Source organism: Pezoporus wallicus, unplaced genomic scaffold (assembly GCF_028554395.1).
Source record: "Pezoporus wallicus isolate ANWC-B61680 ecotype Strahan unplaced genomic scaffold, APGP_CSIRO_Pwel_v1 scaffold_7107, whole genome shotgun sequence".
In the NCBI taxonomy this organism is placed as follows: Eukaryota; Metazoa; Chordata; class Aves; order Psittaciformes; family Psittacidae; genus Pezoporus; species Pezoporus wallicus.
Genome location: NW_026642114.1, coordinates 3,230,527 through 3,250,047, shown reverse-complemented (window position 1 = coordinate 3,250,047; position 19,521 = coordinate 3,230,527). Strand labels below are relative to the sequence as shown.

The 19,521-nt window shown below is 51.3% G+C and overlaps 1 protein-coding gene across 1 annotated transcript in view; it reads right to left on the bottom strand.

Annotated features, from left to right (window-relative positions):
- TNR (tenascin R) overlaps positions 1-9,051 on the bottom strand; it is a 74,632-nt gene extending 65,581 nt beyond the window's left edge. Inside the window, exon 1 of the mRNA XM_057427047.1 lies at positions 9,034-9,051. The gene's annotated coding sequence lies outside the window, so the exon portion shown is untranslated. The remainder of the gene's footprint in view (positions 1-9,033) is intronic.
- Between the last annotated feature and the right edge of the window lie 10,470 nt (positions 9,052-19,521).

Here is a 19,521-nt window from a genome sequence, read left to right as displayed (position 1 = left end):
GCAGGAAGTGTCACCATGCAGTGGCTGGAGTCCCGCAGGCTGTTAATGCATCTGGGATGGGGAAACTCATGAGTCGCTATAGCAAGTGATTAAGCTGTAAAGTCACAATCAAAAAAAGAGAAATTTAAAGGCATTAAGCTTTCTGCCTCTGCCACAAATAAGATACTCCCCATTGCGGTCACCCCTCCTGGACCACATCAGCTACTGCAGGACCTTGTGGGTGAGATGTGTGGCTGTGGGTTCCTACCAAGACTCCCCAGGTACCTGTAAGGTTCACTCAAGAGGCTTTTTTTTAGACTAAAAATGCTGAATGACATATAATCTACTGTGCAAAATGATGTTTCACTCACCCGCTTGGCCAGTGGTTCACCTCCTTTAGAGCAGAACATGCACAGGGCAATGCTGGGAAGCATCACAGCCCAGTAAGCTTCATCATTTGGTGTGGGGAGAAAACAAATCCAATTATAATAACAAATAATTAATGATAAATGATTAAAAAATACATTAAAATTACAAATAATAAGTTGGGCTGGGAAGAAAGCAACCCAAGGGCTCCATAAGCCTGCTATAACCTACTAGAGCCCTGACCCAAGGGAGCCAGAAAAGCTCTCTGTGGCAGAGCATAAGGAGCTGTAATGAATTCTGAGTTTCCACTAGGCTTTAATAAAGTCTTTCTGCAGAGGCTATTAAGAGAAGTAAGATGAGAGATGAAAGTTTGTTACAGATCAGAAATGGTCTAGAAGACTGAGGAGAAGAAGGGCTGAGCAGTGGTGAAGGACAGAGAGCCTTGGACATCTCCTATGGGGCTCATGCACCAGGGAGGGGGCTGGATGAGCTGGACTGCATGGGGGGCTGCAGGAAGGTGCATCATGCCTATCCTCGGGAAGGATTTTAAAGCAGAAGCTAAACCTCATTCAGTCCCGGTGTGGGTGTTCATTCAAAATGAAAGCTGCCTTTGCTGCTTAAAGATGCTGATGCCACCTCCCTCAGCATCCATCCTGCACATTAACAACATAGCCCCCCCAACAAAAAGCTGGGTTTACCCTGGCTCAGCCTAACTAATGCTGCCAGACACTCCCCTGCTAGTCAAAGCCTAGGTACCACAGCTCCATCATGAATTTTCACCCAGCTCCATCCTGATTTTCAACCCGTGTTGGCTCTGGGGATGTTTTTGAGGTGCCGTGGGGATGGCCCTGCTTCTCCTCAGGTCACCAACTTTAGGTCCACCCCTTGCTGAGAGGGCAAGGATGACCTTTACCAAAGGCAAAAGCAGCCATACAGCTATCCAGGAACTGAGGGGGGTTACACCCCACAAGGGCTCCCCAGTCCCACCTGGCTTCATGACTGTGAGTTGCTGCAAACTCCCAGTGCCTCCAAAGCCCTGCCCTGCTGGGATGGAATTTTTTAATTGGATTGTGACAAACATTTAATACCTAATAGAGCTCACACCGGCACAGTTAATTAAGAAGGTGACTAATCCAATTCACTCGTGGGAGCACAGGAAGAGAGGGAGTGAGAGGGAGGGAGCCTGCATGCATGGCTCCCTCGGTGGGAAGGGAGCAGGGGATGGGGAAAAAATCAGCTCAGCAGCTATCGCCCTTCATTTCGTGTGTGTGCATTAACGATGAAGACAGACTTTTCTCCATTGTTTTCCCTTCCCCTTGTCAGCACCAGAACCAGTGGGTAAATGCTGAGCTGTCTCACGCTCCATGTGAGCATCAGTGGGGTACCAGCCCCGACCAAGGGTAGCAATTCATGGCAGGTCAGATGCTGGCAGCTGAAGGCTGCTTGGGGCTTGGCTGTAGAGATGTCCATAGCCCAGATCTTGCTCTTATTTTAAAACACCCTCAGCTGGTTTTCCAGCTCTGGATGTGATGCTGAGACCCAGACACTGCAGTGCATCCCCCCTCCAAACAGGACCCTGCTGTGGGGCCGGTCCCAGGCACGTAGGGCTGGCAGAGCCAGCTGTGGCAACATCTGTATGCCACTCACTGCCTGTCCCCCCGGAGTTGATAAATAAAACAAGTGGAGTTATTTTGGCCCTGGGGACAGGGCTGTCTCCCAGAGCACAGAGCTGCTCTTTCTCTGTCTCTCTGTGGCGCCAGAGTTCATTGTTATTCCCCAGCGGAGAACAGGACGTGGTTTGATCTGAGGTCCCCATCTGCAGCGGGCAGTCGGAGAGAGACTCTCTTCATATTCGCGCCTAACAGCATCAATAGCGCCTTTAAATGAAGCCCCAGGGGGAAACAAAAGGCCAGAGCTGGGAAGAGCACGGAGGTGAAGCCAGAGAGGGATGGAGGGGACGGGGACAGGGACACAGCCAGGGGACGAGAGGAGAGCAGGATGAGCCGGAGCGGAAGACAAGAAGGGAAATCAGAAATCCAACAGCTCTGTATAAACCATGTTTCCTATCAAAAACAGGGCAGCTGGAGGACCTTGAGATGCAGTCAGCAGTGCCACAAGTGCTGGGTACCAGGGATGCTGGTAACATCACCCGCCTCCAGCTCGTCAGTTGCCCAGTGCCACCAGCCCAGCAGGGAAGTGCCCTGCATGTTAATCAGTGTCCTGCTGCAATTAGTCTTCATTATGCAAGGCTAGCGAAAGGAGGAGCTGCTTTAGCAAAATGATAAGTGGATGGGTTAAAACTGGGGAGGGAAAAAAAACAACCCAAAGGAGAACCAACCAACCTCTTCTCAGGGATGCTGCCAGGCTGGGGCCAGTGGCACCACTGAAAGCACCTGCTGGGACCCTGACGTGCACAGGGTGATGGGTGCACATCAGCCAGACATGGCAACTATAGCATCTCGTAGTTAATGAGGAATTACATGGAAGATTTATCCCTCCTGTGGCCAGGAGTGAAGAGCCCCCCAGGGACCTCCTGCATCATCCCTCTTTCAGAAAATAATTACTTAAGTTAAAATTATTTACTAAGTGAGGCAATTTTCAGTGTGCTATCTCAGAGCCATTTGCACGGTTTACTTTGTTACTAGTGCTACATTATAAATTAACTGTGTAATTAAAGACAAGTTTAATGCTGATGCTTTGCAGGGGGATTTTGTTTTAAGTCTCCATGCAAGTACAAGAATCCCTTCTCAAAACACACGCGTGTCATGTGAGGAGGGACCAAACCCTGTGCTGAGGCCATGCACAGAGACAGGCAGGACCAGGCAGGGCCAGGCGGGGCACTGATCCCTCATGACATACATCAGGTCCTGTTAGTGCCAGTGTGTCCCCTCGGGGAGCCCCTCGCTCCCCCAAGCAACAAGGACCAGATCGAACCAAATCAATCTGTGTTTTAATTACCATCCATGCTCTTGCCTCAGGGATGCTGAGCTCGGCTGCCAGCAGCTGAAGTCACCTCCGGTGGAGCTCCCTGCTTGTTCCCCATGTTATTTAACAGGGACACGGTTATGCTCCATCAACAGGCCTATTCCCAGCTGTGGTGCTTGGCAAGGTGAGGCTGCAAAACTGCACGTGGATTAGAGGACTCACCCACCAAAAAAACAAGGAAAATAAAAAGCGCACTTTAGTAATGCACGTTTTCAGCAATTTCTGCTGACTAACATGATTTCAGCCGAAATGAAGGAAGCCATCAGGGAAACGGCTGGAGAGCTTCACCAGGAAACGCTTCTCTATTGGAGATTACAGAATTACAGAATGGTTTCGGTTGGAAGGGACCTTAAAGATCATCTGAGATGATGCTCTAGGACCTAGTGGTGGCACTTGATCCCCAGGGCATGCTCTATTCCTCCTGCTTGCTCACCCATCCTGCACCCACCACCCTGCTCCATCACGGTGCAGGCAGGGCTCAGGGGTCACTTCCCCTGCTAGCGATGAGCTCGGAAAGTCAAAGCCCAGCCTCTGCCTGTGCGGCCACTGGGGTGCAGACAGCCATCCGCGGGTGCTGTCTCCCACCGCGGGCAGTGCGGCAGGGTCTGAACACATCAGTATCGACTTGGCAATCAATTTTCAAATCCCAGGCAGCCAGGCCAGGGAAGAGTAATTACGGCAGCCAGGCGTGTGCTCCAGCTAATGCAGGCGGAGCAGCATTCCCTGGGGACATTGCCTCGCATCCCGTGATGGAAAGGGTCTGAAACAGAAAGCGGTGCTGGGAGGGCAGAGTTAAGGCAGTTTTCCTTCCTCCGGGAAGGATATTTGCACATCAGAGGGAGAGCCAGCACCCACTGTAGCATCTCTGCTCCCCAGGCACCTCTCCAGCCCCATCCACAGCCTCCAGCCCTCCAAGAACTCAAGCAAGTTCTTCTGCCCAAACGAGTGAGAGGATGAGGAGGGAGCTGCCCCTCGGATGAAGGACAGAAAGGTGACATTTCTCGCTTCCATGATGCCCCTTGTGAGCAGAGGGGAAGGACAGAAACAATCCCTTGCCTCTGCCAGACCCCTCTCCTGGACGAGAGCCATTACCAAAGGATATTTCTACACCTGTAGTAGCTACATGCACTTCATTTTCCTAAAGCATAAGAGATTTTGAGATCACCTCCAACAGCAAAAGGAGATCTGGATGGGCTAAGGGAAGCGAGGTGTGTTAGCAACATCTCATGCCCACCCAGATGCCAATTAAACACCCCTGAATAATTCTTTTACCAATGATCCATATGACCACATGCTAGCAGGAGGCTTCAAATCTCATCTTCCCATGGTGGCTTATTGTGGTGGACAAGCACTGGGGCTCTGCCTATCCTGGGAGAAGACTTGGGGAGCAGAAACGCCTGCCAAAAGTCCATATTTTGCAAAAAAAAAGGCAAGAGCAGGGCAGGGAGGTGGTAGCTGGGGTGAGTCCTAGCTTCTCCTGGGTCAAGCTGCCCAAAAAACCCAATAGCTTAGACAAAAAATGTTTGGATTAAGATTTCTGCTTGCCAGACCAAGACCTCAGAGAGCCCATACCACTTCTGCTGTCCTTTTGCTGAGTTTTTTAGGGGGATCTGGACTCTTTTCTATCCCCAGCCACCCCAGGAGTGTGGGGGAGTATTTAGTGTCCCTGGGATTTCCACCCCACTGGCAAATCTGTCAGCAACCATCCATGATGGTGCCCAGCATGGGCAGGAGGAGAGGGGAGATGTGGCATCCTGCAGCCCTGACACCTCACCCACCCCATGTTTTCCCAGCCTCTGCCAGCTCGGATGCTGACGTGCTGCCAGGATGAGCTCACCATGCCAGCTTATTAAAAACACTGTGTTTTACTGAAGGCGGCTTGTTGAAGCTGGGAGACACAGGGAAGGCAGCTGCCAGCTTCGCTGCCTGCACCTTTCCAGTGCTGCTGCCCTGCGAATACTTTACCGGGGAGAAACATGCTGGCTTATGGAAATACAAGGCTTTGACATTGCAAAGCATCAAGGAAAATAAAAGGGGGGGAAAAAAAGAGCCAATTATCTGGGGCTCATCAAGGAGCTGCTGCGAGAAATTGCGATGGGTAATTATAAAGTGAAAATAAAATCAAGCTGCAAGATGAGAATGACAAGCTGGGGGGACCGGAAAGGCACAGGAGGAGAGGGGCGCCCAGCACCCTGCAGCAACCTGTGGCTGGGAGTTTTGGTGCTGAGATTTTAGCCAGGAAGTATGCTCCTTTGAATATCAATTTGATCAGAACACCTCCCTACCAAAGGAGGTCTGGAGGCCAGGAGGAGGGTGGGGACGGTGATGTCTCAACAGGCAGCACTGAGCCAGCTGCCAGCTCCAGCTGCCTCTCCCTGGGCTGGATCAGTACAACTACTCCAAACTCTGGGGCTATTTCAGGGAATACCATCATCAATTACTTAGTGCAGTGATGCTGCTGCCCCAGTGGGAAGAGGCTCGCTTACCTGCCCTCCAACCTCTCCTTCAGACAGGGAATAGCAGGGGGGGGAGAGAGGGCCTTTCCATCCCCATGAAACGTCATTGAAGCAACTTCCTTTGAGGACTGTGGGAGCAGAGGCAGCCGATGGGGACAAGCTCTAACTAAAGGTCAGCTGAAATACTGCTGGGCACCCCAGGATTCATTTCAACACATCGATAAGGAATGCTTGACCTGTCTTGCGAGACATGTGAGAAAGTGCTGGGAGGAAAAATCCTTCCAGATCTGGACAAAAGGCATCTGCCAAACCTGTCCTATATTTTCTATTTTACTTTTAAATTTCCTATTCCTATCCCTTATTTCCTTATTTTATTTCTTGCACAACAAGGGTGACACTGGGCTAGAGCAGTGTTGTGGGTTAGGGGAGACAGTGAAGTAATCACACTGTCTAACATATCCCATAGAGACCTTAAGATTCAAGTGCTAAAATGCCATCAAATTTAGCAGCCACCTCCCAGTAACTCCAGACAGCAAACTGGGCATGTTTCCTACAGTTCCTAAGCAAACAGTTTCCTACTATTCCTACAGCAAACAGGTCCTAAGAACTGGGATGACCCAAGAGGTGCCAGGTTTTGCCCTCACTGGGATTTTACCCTGGCCTGGCTGTAGGATGCTGCTCCGCTGGCTGGGACCACTCTATGAGTAGAAACAGCATCTAACAACATTGACTATTTCTCATTACAAGTGCAATTAAAAGGAGAGAGTATTACAAGTGACAGCCCCATCGTGTCCCTGTCCCTTGACCGTCGCATGCTGCCTTTATCTTTTCTGCCTGGGCAGTTCCATCAATGGATCGACTTCCTCCCCTGCCTAATTTATGGCTCCTTTGTGTTTGTTTGGATAATATGGTTAAACATCTACTTTACACTCTGCATGCTTGTACTCGCTAATTAGCATTTTTCTCGGTGTTTATTGCATTTGTTATGCACTCTGGCAAGATGAACAGGAACAAGGAGAGAGCTGGGAGCCCTATAGACACTGCACTGGGGGCAGGAGCTGCAGCCCCAGCCCAGCCCAGTAGGTGGGTGCCTGTCGTATCCCCCCCCCGGCCTAAGCTGCGGATGAAGCTGTTGGCAGCCAGAGCTACAGCTGTGTCAGGGAAGGGCTCCCCTAGGATTTATGTCTGCATCCTAACACAGTCCTTGAGCAGCTTTAGGGTGGACTGGGGACCATGGAGCATCACTGTCAGGGGAACAGAGAGAGATCAGTGTGTATCCCCACGGCTGCTGCCCTACAGTGACAAACCATCCCACAGCCTTCTGACCTCACCTTGTTGATGCTCAAAGCCACTTGCTGAGTCCTTCTGTGCTCGTTTGAGGTGCTGGGCAAGGCAGGCAGTTATCCAGGAGGGTGATTTGAGGCCCCCTGTGCTCCACGAGCCCTGTGGTCATGAGGATCTCTACCCGTCCCTGCCCACAGAGCCACCTCTCTTTGCCAGAACCACCTCACCTCACCTCTCTCAAAGGAAAACCCAACCTCAGCCCAAACCAGACCTTCTCTTCAGCCTTACTTCATGAGGATTTTCAATCTCCCCCCCCCCCCCCGCATGATCATGATGTGTCCTGGCAACCAGCATTGTAATCTTCCAGTCCGGGCGGTGAATCCATACCACCCTGGGGTGCAGCTCTGCCCTGTGGCAGCAGTACAAGTCCCAGCCCTCAAGGAGTCACCACCTCTTGCTACTCTGCAGCACCTCTACCTCTGCCTGTCCGGCATCCTGTCCTGGGGGTTCACACCCCCTTGCTGTGAGCACGGCTCATGCTCCACCAAAGGTGCAGGAAAACCTGCCTTCCTGCCTGCTCCCCATACTGCTGTTTCCCTGCCTGCAGACACATGTCCTACAGGGCTGCTATGCAGGGGCAGGCACAGGGATGCAGTCGGCAGAAAGGAACCCCCAAATCTGGCCCTTCCTTAAGACCCCAATGCCGCTACAGGATGGAATATCTAGTCTCAGCTGGAACAGGAACAGGAGCTTACAGCGCGAGGCTCTCCCCATTTCCAGCCGGAGGGCAGGATACAGGGATGCTTCTTTCCCCCAGGCTCCGTAGCGCCTTGACGAAACCCTTTCCTCCCCAGAAAGCGTCCCCCCACTGGGCTCAGCGTCCTCCTGCTCTCGGGACAGATGGATTCTGCCAGAAGCCGTAACAGGTAACTGCTAAAGAAGCTCTCCTAATTAACGTGTGCCTCGGAAACATCCTCGCCGCCCCTTTCCCCAGATGCTCGGCCACCCCTCCGCTCAGCGGTCACCTCGCCAAAAGAGCGCTCCGCTCGGCTTTAAAAGTCGCAGCTCAGCGCAGGCTCAGGGAACATCTTTCAGCCCAAAGCTGTCAGATGACCCCTTCCAGGGCTCAGCTCTCCTAGTGAAAGGCACCGTCGCTGCCCGCAAGGCGCTCCTGAGCGGGCAGGAGAGCAGGCAAAAATCACATTCAAACTTTGGTGAATTAAAGCAGAAAGCTGGGGTTAAGGACGTGGGTGGTCTTCGTGTCCGTCAGCAGCATCTGCGGGCAGACGGCAGCCGTGTGCGGGAAGGAACGGCTGCGCAGGGTTGTTTCCACCCCACCTGGAGTTGGGGATGCTGCTTCCCCCGCGGCTGCCGGCACGGCCCTGCGGGGAATGGGGCCCGCAGCAGAGGGGAGCCACGGGCGGGAGGAAGGCGGAAGCGGGCTAAGGAGGAGAGCTGAAGCGTGGGCTTGGCAGGGAGAGGGTGTGAATGACCCCTCCAGCATTGCCTGCGAGTATGCAGCAAGAAACCTCCTCCGCGCACAGTCTCCTCTCTCCGTGTGACGCAGGTGCCAAGAGCCAAATTTCTTTAACCTCATTCCAGCAACAAAAGGAACTTGCAGAAAGTGCAGGCAGCCTTCCCACCCCCCCGCGAAAAGAGAAAAGCAAGCCCACCCCCCTTCCCCTGCACAGCCTCCTGTGGCCGGGCCGGGGGACGCTGCGCCGCGGCTGGGGACCCGCGGGAACCTTCCCACCGCCGCTTCTCTCCGCGCCCAACTCAGCGCCTCAAGGGTGGAGACGGGGACACGCACACACACACCCGGAGCGCAGGGGCCGGGGCGCGGCCGCCCGCGGGGCTGGGACGCGCGGAGCAGCGCGGACGAACGGGGCGCGGAGTCCGAAGCGCCAGGAAGCGGAGCTCGGAGCCGGAACGCGGAGCTGTCCGCGGTGCTGAGGACACTCACCGGGCCGGGCCGGGCCGGGCCGGCGCCTCCTGCCGCCGCCGCCGGGAAGAAAGTGGGGCGGCCCCTCTCCGGCGGGTCCCCGTGCTCGGCCTGGCGCCCTGCCTGGCGCCGGCAGCCCCGCTGGCTGCTGCGGCGGAGAGCAGCGACCCCGGGACTGCCTCGCTGCCGCTCCCTCCCCTGCTTAAATTTCAGCAGCTTCTTTTTTTTTTTTGCGTTGTTTCCCCCCTGCTCTCCCCCTGCTCCCTCCGCTCCCCGCGCCGCGCTCTCCCAGCAGCAGCCACCTAGCGGGCAGAGCGGGGAGGGAAATCCCGCCCGCAGACCCACGCGGCCCCGCCGCATCGCCTCCCGCCGCCCCCCGGCCGCCCCCGACACTGCCACTGCCACGGCCACGCCGCTCCCGAAGGAGCGAAGCGACTGGAAAAGAGGGAGAAGGGGAGGGATGGGGCCACGCAACAAAATGGGATGCAAAAAAAGTGAGAGCCAACTGAGTTCGGCCTCATCCTCGTTGAGCTCTGAATGCGAAGCAGCGCGGCTTCAGAAGTGGTCAGAAGGATGAACCACCTCTGCTGTGAGGAAAGAGAGAGCTGCAGTTGTTCAGCCTGGGAAAGAGAAGGCTCAGGGGAGTCCTTACTGTGTCCTTTCAGTACTCAAAGAGGGTCATAAGAAAGATGGGGAAAGCGCGTCTGAAGTTGCATGCAGAGTTAGACTGAATTGCTCTTTTCAACTCAAGAAGCTACATACAAGCAATAGACTCAAATAACTGATCAGGCCCTCCTGGCTTTCTCTATCCAGGATCCTTGTGATGGGCAAAGCGACCTGACTGGGTCCTGCCTTGGATGCTGAAACCACGGCAGTTGGAGAAGAGGAGGTCACTGCTGTCCTTTGCCTTCCAGCCGTGATGACAAGCTTACAAGTCAAAGTCAAGGACAACATCCCTGAAAGTCATGTTTTGACCATGACCGTGCCCGTGCATGAAGCAGAGGTTTCTTGCCCAGCTCCCTCAGGGCAGGGTGGCTGGGTGTGAAACTGCATGCTTTAATTCCTGTGGTAGTGAAGGTGCAAGAAAAAAAGCAGGGTCAAGTAGGCCCCAAAGCTGTCACCACCCACCTAAGAGGATCCTTAATGAAACCCATAGTGAAACTGAGGAGCAACACACAAAGTCTTTCGTTCTTAACATACTTCAGAGCAAAATACAACTTTAAAATGGGAAGCTCCCTTGCTCTGCAGCCAACACAAGAAGTTGTCCAAGGGACATCTATGGAGGGGAGAGAGGGTGGCTTGCACGAGGTATGGATGGTCTGAAGGGGTCCCTGGGGGCCACTCAGGAAAAGCTAGAGATCTTGATTTAGAAGCAGTCTTTATTGAGATCATTTCAAATCCCTTTTCCCCCTCAGTTTTGCTCATGTTGTTTCCAGTTGTTTGGGACTCTGGGCCATAATCACCCACATAGCCCAGGTACCCTCACTCTTCCTGAGCCTGCCTTGCTGATGCCAGCAGGAATTAAGCCTCAGTTGGACACTCCAGAGGGTTTCCATCCCTGCAATAACACACCAAGTTAGGGAAAAGCAACCTTCAGTGAACGAGACCTTCTGGAATGGCCTGAAACCCCCAGGATCCCTTCCCTGTGTAGTCTTGTGGGAGGCTCAGCAGTGAGCTGAATCTTTTTCTACCCCTCCCTCTCCCAGCACTGCCTTCCAAAACTCATGGACAGAACACAGCCGATGCACACCTGCATCCCTGAGCTTTGAGCATCCCCGCTATTCCCCCTGCATGTGCAGGGTGATGGGAATTCTGCCTTTGCAGAAGAAGTTTGTGAAATAGCATTTGTTCATCTTCCACCAAGAAAGACTGTTGAGAAGCTCTTATGCAGAGCTACATGCACAAAGCAAAACTGCCTCTTGGCAGCAGTGATCCTTACATGCATGCGAAGGAGCAAGTTGGGGCTCCCAATCTGAATTACCAAAACCCAAAAAATTAAACATATGTCTCCATTCATCCAGGCAAGGATTTAGACGTCGTTACATCCTGATTCCATCTATTTCAATTACAGTCAAGGGCAAGCACTGCCTTCCCCACGCAGAGATCCTGGGAAGGCTGAATGGCCCTGGAGAGGTCTCCAGCCCACACAGTTCTTCCTGGGCAAGGAAGCACCCTGGCCACTGCATCCCCAGTGAGCTCCATAGCGGGGGTACTCAGAGCCTTGGGTGGATGCTCAGGGCCATGGGAGGATGCTTGGGGCTCTTGGGGATGCTTAGGGCCACGGGGTGATGCCTGGGGCCATGGCGGGGCTGAAAGTACCCTGAGTCACTTCTGCAGAAACTTGCAGCACACACAAGGGCTGCTGGTCCATGAATAATAAGAGGGAGCATACCATAAACTGGAGCAATATTAAAGAGATTTGACTGTAATTGCAAAAGCAATAAACCCAAATCTTTACATCCAATCAAAGCCTCAAAATTATCTGCTATCATGTAATGGCTGAATGAAGGCGAGCACTGGCAGGGGCGTGGGGAACAGTTGCAGAGTCAGAAAACAGCCCTGCAAAAAAACCCTGGGCTTTGCTGCAAGGCAGCCCAGATACTTTATTGGTCCGTAGCGCCAAAGCTTCAATCCTCCTGGCAATGGGCAGGGAAAGCCTGTCCCCAGCTTGCTGCAAAGAGCTCCCTAGCAGTTGTCATGGTTTAAACCCAGTCAGGTAACTCGTTCACTCACTCCCACCCCCCTTCTTTCCCTCCCCCTACTCCCAGAGGGATGGAGAGGAGAATCGAAAAGAATGCAACTCCCACAGGTTGAGATAAGAACAGTTTAGTAACTAAGGTATAACACAGATCACTACTGCTACCACCAATAATAACAATGATAAAGGAAATAACAAGGGAAGAGAATACAGCACCTCAGCACCAGCCGACCAATAACTCGCAACCCCCCCCAACCCGACCGAGCACCGACCGATACCTCCTCCAACCCCGCAGTGTACCAGCCCTTCTGGGGCACTCCCAGTTACATCCTGGGCATGACGTGCTGTGGTATGGAATACCTCTTTGGCTAGCCTGGGTCAGGTGTCCTGTCTCTGCTTCCTCCTGGCTTCCCCTCCTCCCTGGCAGAGCATGAAGCTCACAAAGTCCTTGGCCAAACCAAAACATCCTTGTTATCAGCTCTGCACCCAGGCCAAAAGTCAAAACACTGCACTGCACCAGCTACCAAGAAGGAGAAAAATGACTGCTACTGCTGAACCCAGGACAGCAGTAAATGGCCTTGCTGTGAAGCCAGGGGAAGTTTGTCTTTTTCATGACAAAAGTTTGTCTAATGCATCATATGCAAATAATAAATACTAGTAGGATAGTATGGCACTGCTGTGAAGTTCAACTACTGCAGCAGGAGGGTCAAGCTGACATGGCTGTATATGCAGCTCTCAGTAGGAGAGGAGACCTTTCAGGAAACATCCAATAAACCCAAGGGCACGTGAGAAACCAAATAGTTTTTTTTTTTAATTTCACATTTTAAGGAAGGACACAGCTTTGACACTGAGAGCACTGAGACTTGTCTCGAGTTGTGAGAGGCACTAAGGACAGGCCAACTCCTGGCTCTAAGTGTTAGTCGGGTCCATCTTTCTCCATTATCAGTCATTCCTCAAGAATTCCTGGGAGGTCCCCAGAACACAGTTGCCCATGGGGCAGCACTGAAATCAGTCACTGCTGCTAGGAAAGCAGCTGCAAAGTCATGCCCCATCCTTGGGTTGCTTCTCCCCAGAATCATCTGCATGCCAGTGCATTCAACAGCTCATAAAGACAGTAAAGCACCTTGGATGGAGGTGTTGCTACTATGGAAGAAGCCATACTCCTTATTTCATCCTGATCTACAGTTGGATGAGCCACTTGGCTGCTGACACATCCACAATTACTGCTCTGAGATGGCCAGTGCCTGGACCCATGGGCTGGCAGGTCTATGGGCAGCACACTGCCCCAGTGGCAGGGAGCTTTGCCACTGTGTTGTCACCCCACAGCCTCAAAACATACTGCAAACTTGGGAAGCAGCTCATGGCACCTGTGCTCACTGGGATAGGTGCACCAGTCTGCCTGGAGGGCAGGTTGCAGGCAGCAGCAGGGGATTTGGGCAGGCAAAGTGCGATGAGTAGCCAGGGACCAAGAGCTGGCACTGGGTTGAGCATCTCCTCCTCTGGCCAAACACAACAGAACCTCTTTGGTGTGCCAAGATTCTTCCATGCAAAGCAAGCTGGAAATCTCTGCCTGCTCCCAAGGCCAATGCAGGGTGCCAAAAAAGGGTTTATTTAAGCCCAGACCCTCTTATCCTGGCAAAGCATGACAGCTCCTTGCTTGCAAAACACACTGGGTGCAATGGGTCATTGCATTCACTTCCGTTCTCCTCCTCTGTGCCCCTGCTCACCGCAGATGGTGCAGCAGCAAAGCCAACCTTAGCTGCTCAGAAATGCCCAGGACAGCCAGGTTCCCTCCCTGGGCGGGTGACACTTACTTGGTCTTCTCCCTTTCTCCACCTGTCTGGGGTAAGCAATGCCAGTGCTAACACTTTATCATCGTTAAACCTTCATTGTCATGATGAGCCCTTGCTTTCTCATCTGTCAGAGGCACCAGCCATGCAGAGAGCATCCCCATTACGAGAATAAATAGCCCTTAAAAGCAAAGGTAACTGGCAAACAGCCTCTAGGCGCTCAGAGCATCTGTTCAAGCAGTGAAGCCCCCTAACACCTCCTGTCTAGAATCGTTCTCCCGAGTCCCCTGCCTCCAAGACAGCAGCACTGACCCACCATCCACTGCCACTGAAACCCTTGGCTTTGCCTCCCTTCAAGGAGAGGCTTTGCACACTTCCAGATGGATAGCTACATAAACAGCCGCAGGGAAAACAGGCGCCCAGGGGATGTCGGTCCAAGGATTCTAAACCCTGACTTCCATTACCAAGAAGTGCAATATACTCTTGGCACAATCACTCACACGGGGCAGCCAAGTGGGAAGAATCCCCTTCCCCCTGTGCCCAAGAGGTCATCCCCCCAAAAACTGTCTCCTTCCCCCCATGAGAAGGTGGTGCCTTGGGGGTGCCCCATGACACACTGTGCTGGGGACATCCCCTTGCTGGTTGCATGGTGCTGCACTCCCTCTCCTTCCTCCTTCTAGGTCCATGGGGCAAAGGCAGCTTCACAGGTCCAGTGGGACTTGCAGCAGCCCCCAGTGACATCGGGGCATTACAGATTCCTGGGTTTTTTTAGAATGCAAAACGCTCTTTACACCAGTATTACCAAGCACAAGGCTTTTAGATGTTACGTAAGTGTATTAAAGTAATCAAACCCCACATTCAGACTTCAAATCTGGCATTAAGATGAAACCCTGCAGCTCCATTCCTGTACAGCAGCCCTACAGACAAGACAAAAGAAAGATCTTTAACCCTTGTCTCTACCTTGGGATAAGGCCATGCCTTCCTACCTTTACCAGCAGGTTGGGCACATCCCAGGTACTTCATGTGCCCCCCTTTAGCTCACTTGTGCAGAGCTGCTTTTCTGTAGGAGCACCACATACCTGGAGTTTGCATGGGGGCAAATTCATGCCTATTTCATAGCAGGGTAAAACTGGGCCCAGAGGCAGCAAGAGTAAGGCAGGAATTACAAGTATGGCTCCCTTTGACCATCTGAACATTGCCATTGCTAACAGACTGGGGCTGGGGGCAGCCTGCAGGGTCCTGCCAAGCTGAGGGTGCTAGGGGGCAACTGTTTTGCAAGGAACTGGCACAAGTGTATTGGCATTTCCATCACTTGGCTGCACACAGGTTATTAGGAGAAAAAGATGATAAACAAAGATAAAGGAAAGAGAGCTGAGCATGCTGGCAACCCTTCTCCATCATTCCTTTTCTTCCCTAAGCAGATCAAATTATGACCTGAAATCACTGAATACATATTTTATTATGTGGATAATTTAAAGGATGAGGGTGAGACAGAGAATTCATAAGGTACAGTCATGTTAAAAGACAAAGAGATCCCATTAATCTCCTATGGGAAAGATAAAGAACAGGAGAAAAGAGGGGGGCCACAGGTTGTAATTGATGCTGCCCTCTCCTCCACCTTGCTCTGGGTGAGCTGGAATGCACAGGGATATCTTCTCACTAACATCCAGACATAAGCTGCTCCTTAAGATTACACAAAACAGATGTAGCGCTCCCAGCTCTTCCCTTCGCCAAGCAATGTAAACCTATCATTTCTCATCACATTTAAAGAGCTTAGCTCTTCTCCCCTGTGCAGAGCTGGGGAGCCTGGGAGGGCATTGGGATGCAGCCATGCCTTCCCACCAGCCCTGGGTACAGCTGCCCCATGTGCCCCCCTCCTAGGACATGTATCCACCATCCCACCGCTTGCTCGGGCTGGGCTGTGCCGGGGGCAGTGCTGTTGCGGTCTGCTGGCTTTGGCCCATTTCACCCCAGCTTGGGCACCCGTCTGGTGCCAGCTCAAGCGTGATGCTCTTATGACTTTGAGAGGTCAGCCCTGCTTTGCTTCCCCTCAACCCCTCCTCTGCCCCATAAAGTCATGGGTTGCTCTGCGCTCCACAGATCAATGCCAGCTCCAGGGTGTGTTTTGTCCACCACGGGACTGGGGAATAGCTGCCAGCTCTTAATAATTGCTTTAATAACAATTAAAAAATTGCAAACCCAACTCTCTGTAAAACAACCCTATATACAGGTAGCTGAGCCCTGGCACTGGGCTGGGGGGGGCACAAGGACTTGTACATGTACCTCTGACCTGGGACACCAGTGACAGGACAGAAGCTGCAGGTCAGGGCTAGTGGCTTCAGACCAGCTCCTGCTCAGGAACAGGAGGATGAAAGAAGCGTATTTTCCACCTTAAAACACCTAAATCATTTAATGGGGATTTTGACAAGTCAGATTAAGCACTGTAATCAAGACAAAGTTGTTGTTGTTTAAATAAGGCCTCTAGGGACAAATCAGAGCCGCCGAGTGTTTTCCCTACCCAATCTTGCACATCTCATGGATGGAGGGACAGGCAATGGGATGGGGTTACACCTGCAGCACGAGGTGCTCATCCTCCAGCAATCACCATCCTCACTGTGGGGTCCAGAGAAGGAGATATATGGGATGGTCCAGTGCCTTCGCATCTCCACGGCTCCACCTGTCAGAGCCCAGCACTGCTTGTGGCTCCCTGAAGCCCCATGGTGATTGCCATCCCCCTCTGCGAGGATCATGATGCTGAGGGAATTATGATGAGTTAACCTTTAAATGAACACATTTAAATTCTGAATTAAATCCCTCTGAGGCTGCTCTCCCTGCCTGGCAAAGCTTCTGGCACAGTGAGAGGCAACGGGAAGGCCAGCAGGGCTGGAAGGGTGCATCAGAGCTTGCTGGTTTGCGCTGACTCGCACTGCTGGCTTGGTTTCAGCTGTCACATGCTATTACTCACACCTCCTAAGGATGGCCTTTAATTCTTTTCAACCTCCCCCCCCCACCTCCCAAAAGTCTCAAAATTATTTTCCATTGCTGCCTGAATTTCAGGATTTTTCAGAGACCAAGAGACAGCGTGCTCCCCAGTGCTTGGAGCAGTGGAGGTGCCGAAGGATTTCAGGGAACACGACAGCTTTAGAGATGCTGATGGAGCCCACACCCCTCCACTACTCATGCAGGTGTCCAAGTGAAAGCCAGTTCCATTGCTCCTTACTGCCACATTTGGGAGTCAAACAAGAGCATTTAGGTTACTACACTGCTCCAAACAGACAAGGGAGACAGCAGCACCTTTAAGAGAAGGCAAAACTGGAAAAGAAATGAACCTGTGCCTCTCTCTGCCTTTGCCACTGCATGGATCAGAGGCTTTGTGCAAGCCACTGTCACACATGAGACTATTTTTTTTTCCCCTCTCACTCCCCGATGAGCTATTTTGCACTGCAGCCTGCTGATGGTAGCAGGCATGTTGCACACACTTGCTACTGGATTAAAAGAAGCTATGATAGGTACGCAGAGCCCTCCTTCACCTGAAAGGTTCACGAAGCAGGGAGCCCTGTGAAATCCTGAGGTCTTAGAAGAACAGGAACCACCTTATCCCCTTGCACTGCAGATCAGCCAAGGAAGTTTCATAACTGGTTTTCTTTCCCTTAGTTTATTTTTAAAAGACGTAAAAATCCCTCACCTTTTCCCATTCCAAATAGTTTTTCCTGTTGCTTGATGTTAAGAGGATGAATTCTCATTTCCCCCCTGCTGAGTAATGATGGCCAACCATTGGCAAGAGACAGATTTAAGATACAAAAGATAAGCTGAAAAGATTTAAAATTTTGGCAAGATCTTCTCAACTGAAATGGCTGGTTAACATGTGGAGCAGAGGAAGAAGTCTTGCTTTAGTCCAACCAACCATTTAAATTCATTTATGAAGACATTTAAGAATACCCAAATATGGCCTTGTAGTTGTACAGAGGTAAGGATGAGTAGATCCTTGCCTCAGGAACGCATATGCAGCTCACTCTGAAAGCAAACCGAAAGCAAACTATACCATGATGATTCTTAGAAGGTTGCAGAGACTAGGGCTACCAGTGCCTCTCCAGAAGATTGAAGATACGGGCTCTGGTCTTTATGCCACAGACACTGCTATAATTCACTGCTTCCTATGTCTCAGTTACATCTCCCTTACAGCCAAACCCCTTAGTTCCTCAACATTTAAAGCAGGTGACAGTTTCTGACCTCCTACAGATGCTCCACAAGAACTCTACACCCATGACAAGTGCAGCACATGGCCTCTGCACTGCTGAGGGTAAGGGAAAACCCTCCTGGAAAGCAAGAGAGGAGGATCTTGTAAGGTTGGCCTCACAAAATCTCTTTGCAGGCAGTGGTGGGGACTGGCAGGAGGCAGGATGCAATTACCTCAGCTGGATGCCAGCCAGGACGCCGAAGTTAACACCACTGCCTGCACGCATGGATGCTGCTAACACAGGAGATCGTTTCTTCAAGGCGAATGCTGCAGTGAATGCTTTACTTCACCCCCAGACAGCTCCAGGTCTCTGCTGGGTATTTCTGGCCTCCAAAATGCAGCAAGAAAGGGAAGAGGACTATTGAGCAAGGAAGGAGTTAGATTTGCCTTTCCAATTATCCACTGTCATTATGACCTTCTATAGTTAAACAAAATTACCCTAAACAAACAAGACTCCAGCACTCAGGTCAAACGCTGGCATTAGCAGCCATCCACACTTAACTGCTGAAGAGCCCTGACATATTGATATTAATTTAAATTTTCCCTTGACCATCATTTTCGATTCCCTCCAGCACTGAACTTCTTTTTAGCAATGAGGCATGTTCCTCCTACTCTTCTACTAAATGCTTGAAAATTAATTAAAGAGGCTGTCTGGCCAGGCAGGGCTTTAAATTCCCTTTCTCAAAAAAAAAAAACAACTCACCCAACACTTCCCACAGGGGGACAAGCACTGGAGACAAATCCATTCTGGAGCAGCTTCCAGCCAAGGGCTTTGTAACCCATTCTTTCAAAAGAAGAAAATGAGAATAAAAACTCTAAGGGCCCATCATCTGCAACTGATTTTTGCAAGGAGAGCTGCTGAGTGCTGGAACAGGTTTTCCAGAAGGACTTAAGAATCTCAATCCCTTGCTCACAACTTGTTCAGTTGTGAACATCTTCAAGCCCTGGAGCAACCCCATAGAAGTTTGAGTCAAGCCCTGCTCTGGGCAGGGGGTTGGCACAGAGACCTCCAGAGGTCCTTCCCAAACTCAATCATTCTCTGACTCTAAAAACAGGATGAAAATCATTTGTTGAGGAAGCAACTAATTAAAAAAAGTTATTGGCCAAATGCTATTAATCCCCCCCCCCCCCCCTTTACACTAAGTAATTATATGCAACTTCATATGCCAACTGCAAAGAATTACCTGAAGGAAAGAAAATTAAGGAGATTAAAATTAGGAGTGTACCACTTGTGACAAAGAGACCAAGACAAAAAAAATGCCTAAACCCCCCTTGTGTTTATGAGCTGCTGTGTTTCTAATTAGGGCCAGACACTAAATTTGCATTTTATCTTGATTGAAACAGAATGAAAATGGAAAAAATAAAGGCAGCTGATGTTAAACTCTTCTTCCCTGCTTAATTCACAGAGTAACCTTACAGCATGCAAAATAGCTGTTTTTTAGTTCTTCTTTTAAGGTTGCAGCTTCGTCAGAGTGATTTCAATTTGAAACACGGAGGACCTTCAAGTAGGGGAAGAGAATGAATGAGGTCACCTGCCAAGCAGTGGTTGTGTAGCACGGAGCTGTGGTACAACAGCAGCTATAAGCAGCAGTGGCTGATTGCAAAATAAATTAGTAAGCATTGATAAACAAGCCAGAGGCTGAGAGGAACCCACACATGGAACCAGAGGAAGCTGCATGAGTGACGACCACTGCTCCTTGCACCAGCCCAGCCTTCAAAGCTGCCTGGCTGGGAAGGATGCCCAGCAGTCATGCAGCACCAAATCCTCTGAAAATGCAGCTAAA